Genomic DNA, 3,707 nt, shown 5'->3' with positions numbered 1-3,707 from the left:
GGTGAGCATCATAATTGTATGCTTCCTCGGCTTCATTCATAGCCGTATCTATGGTACGCTGTCTGCGTCTTTTCCTTGTCTGCCGACTAGTTTCTCCCCCCATGCCGGTTGTTTTTCTGGGTCTTCCCCTGCCCCTCTTCTTTCTACTCTTCATAGTTACCTTTTCCTTTTCAGGGTGGGTTTGAACACTGCTCTGGCCTTGCTTGCGGCATTTCCTTCTATTTCCTTTTACCTGGTCACCGTTCATTTCCTCAGAGCTCTCAACTACAATTTCTACTCTGTCGTGAGTCCCTATGCTGTCTTTTACTGTACCTTCCCTCTGAAAGCCTGAGTTTCCTTGCCCTTCTTTCATTTTTCCACTTTTATCTCTCTGTCTCCTGATATTTTGCCAAAATGACTTTGCCCGCTCTTCTTTTTTACTTCTGATTATTCCCCTTCCACCACGATTTTTATCCCTTTCATCTCTTGTTGTTGGGCGTCGGGTTACCTGACCGCCTTTCTTGTCACGTCGCCTCCCCCTGTTACGAATTGATTGCGAAATCAATTTTTGCTTTGGGCCTCGTCCTTGCCATATCTTCAAGACCATAATTACTTCTGTCATGGTACTGCGATCACCTGTCTCCTGACCTTTCTTACTTGCCGTCGCTGCGAGCCTATCTCGCATGTTGCTCCTCCACACAAGAGTATAATTACCTCTGTTCGTCATGATGCTTGTCATTATCAATCAGTTGCTTAAGACCTTCCCACCTTGCCAGCTCCGCCTGAGTTTGCCAGCTGTCATCAATGCTTTCTGTGTTGTCTTTACATCCCTAGTTCGCCAGGCAGTCTGCAGGTTGATTCCTGTCTCTTCTGATATGCGAGACTAATTTGTAGTCAATGTCTTTTAGAAGTTCAGCAATATCTTGGATGATACTTGCATTTCTCCAGCTTGTGGCAACCTTGTCCCAATTCTTCCCTTGATTTAGCTTTTTAATCGTTTCTACGACTAGGGTGGAGTCGCCTTCAATTTCTAGCTTGCTGTAACCAAGTCTTTTGGCTATCTTAATCCCTTGGTAAGCTGCCATGAACTCTGCCTCATTGTTGGTCATTGTACCTCCATAGTCCGCGTATATCCATTCCGCTGATCCTTGCCCACTTCGAAAAATGCCCCCATAGCCCGTGGGTCCTGGGTTTCCTTTAGCAGCCCCATCGAAATTTAGTTTTATAAATCCTTCCGCAGGTTTTTGGAACCTGGCGGGGCTTGGAGTCACCATGTGTTTTTGTGATTGCTTTGTTTGCTGGTAGGTCATCCCTTGCTCTAAGTTCAGTCTCTTCAACACTGTCATCTCTGATTCTGATGTTGTCCAATCTTCCTCATTCCAGTGCTCTGCTAGGATAGATTCCCTAACTTGCTTAACTGTCATCTCCCATATATCCTCAGGCTTAGAAGCTTTGTCCTTGAAGATACGGCTGTTTCTCTCCTTCCACAGGTTCCATACATTAAACCCTGCCACTAGGCTCCAAGCTCGGCCAACAATTTTGCTATTGAAGTTTCCCTCTCCTCTTTCAATCAGTGTTGAGATGATATCCCGATGATTCCTTTTTGCAGACGAGAAGAGCTTTCTTGTGTTTTCCCATTGGAACTGGGCGGTCTGGCATCTTATGAGGAGGTGTTCTTGATCTTCCTCTCCGTCATTACATAGGCAGCATCTTGAGGGTCCAGAGAAACCTCGTTTTTGAATTCTGTCCCAGGTTAATATCCTTTTTCTCCCTATCAACGAAGCAAACATTTTTATTTTAGGCCACCATTTTGTATTCCAAAGCTTTTTCCAATTTAGGTTTTCCTCCTCTTTCTCCACCCTTGTTTGAATTTTATAAGCTTCTTTTATATTGAATGTTCCTTTTGTTTCTGTGCCCCATCGAAGGATATCTCTACCTTCTCTTCTCTTTATCCGTCTCGAATCCATTTCTTTGTTAAAGTTAGATCTTTGTTCCTCTGTGGAGTTCTCTGCCCAGGTTTCTGTCAGTTTCCATCTTCGCCATTCCCGGTCACCTTGTTCTTCATCCCAATAATCCTTCACTGTAATAAGGTTACTTGTCTCTCCTTCTCTCTGTATGTCGCCCAGATTTTGATTATTTATGAGTTTTTCCCGCTGTTGCCAGGCTTCTTTCCAAAATTTCGCTACCTATCCCCCTCTAATTTCCCAGAATATATGCTGGTCAATTAAGTCTCTGTTTTGAATGGTTAAATTCCAGATATCCGAGCCTCGGGGCATCTCTTGTGTTCTAAGGATTCCTTCCGGAGTGCGAGGCATATTGTATTTGGATGACCAGATTTCTTTCCAGAGATCTGGCCCTCCCTGAATCCACCTCCACCGTAGCTTGGCCGCTAACACCTGATTTATGATCCAGGGGTCCTTGAGATCCAGTCCTCCTTTCTCTTTTGGCTGGGTGAGGTTGTCCCATGAGCAGAGGGCCCATTTTCTCTGTTGCTTCGGTCCTCCCCATAAGAATTTTCTGTATGTCTCAACCAATTTATTACAAGTTCCTTTCGGGGCTGCCATTACTGATAAAGAGTAAATGGGGATCGCCTGGATGGTGGCTTTCAGGAGCACCACCCGCGCTGCCAGATTTAGGGTACGAAAGGTCCAGTTATCCAGCCTTTGTGATATTTTCTCCAGTATATGCTTCCAATTCCCAAGTTTCCTCGAGGATGAATCTAACATTGTTCCTAAGTACTTGGTTGGGAGGTCTCCTTTCCTGAATCCTAAAACTTGAGTTAGAATCATTATATTATCTTTATATCCATTACGGATTTTGTATATCTATTATTATTATTATTAAGAGAATTAAATTCACTTAGCGTAAGAGTATTGAATTTACTACATACTCATTGAATGTCCAAATTTGTAATGGACGTAAACTGAGCAAACTGTAATGAACATATATACGGAGGGATTTTTTTAACAAAGATATATGTTAAATTCCCATGAACCTTAAATTAATTTACTTTTTAACTGAACTTGTTTCATGGGTATAAAATTGAATAGTGAACATTTTTTAATAAAGATGATAAAGGATGAATTGTAATTTAATTAAAGATTTTGAAAATATTTTAGAATTTGATATGATAAAATTGATAGGTTAAAAAGTTGGACTTTTTCAATTTGCGTGAAAAATACTTAGAAAAAGGCCATTTTTCTCAATTTGTGTGCGAAATACTTGAGCAAAGGCCATGTTAATCGGCCATGCTAAGCTTCTCTCTATCCTTCCAATTTTACATAAGGTCTCCAAAAAGACATAATAAAAATGATGATAAAAATGTTTTTCATAAAGATATGTTTCAAGAATATAAAACTAAAAAGTCACCATTCTTGAATACACTGACCACAAAGAAGTTCTCACTTATTGAAATAGAATATTTTAAATTTTCTTAAATTAAATTCAAAAATTTAATAAACAAATCATACAAAATTTTTGTTAAAATTCTATGTGATAAAAATAAATAATTAAATAAATCGAACGTGTTTAAACTATTGCCTTTATACGTTTTCTAACGAAACTCTAATGATAAAAATGAAAATGCAATCCCATTATTAAAATGATTAATTTGAATAAAGATGGGACCTCGGCAATTAAATGATGAATTTGAACAGAGGTAGATCCCCACACATGTGATGATAGCAAAATAGAAATGTTAACCAATTAATAAATCAATCACACAAGCA

At 39.8% G+C, this 3,707-nt stretch overlaps 1 pseudogene; it reads right to left on the bottom strand.

The window, feature by feature from the left end:
- Nucleotides 1-3,163: 3,163 nt before the first annotated feature.
- LOC149184100 (U6 spliceosomal RNA) lies at nt 3,164-3,279 on the bottom strand (annotated as a pseudogene).
- Nucleotides 3,280-3,707: the final 428 nt, after the last annotated feature.

The sequence above is a fragment of the Pinus tabuliformis genome, chromosome 3_2, assembly GCF_031772625.1.
Source record: "Pinus tabuliformis cultivar Carrire ecotype Pingquan chromosome 3_2, CPIR1, whole genome shotgun sequence".
In the NCBI taxonomy this organism is placed as follows: Eukaryota; Viridiplantae; Streptophyta; class Pinopsida; order Pinales; family Pinaceae; genus Pinus; species Pinus tabuliformis.
The sequence above is the reverse complement of the archived record's forward strand: the minus strand, read 5'-3'. Positions and strand labels throughout refer to the sequence as shown.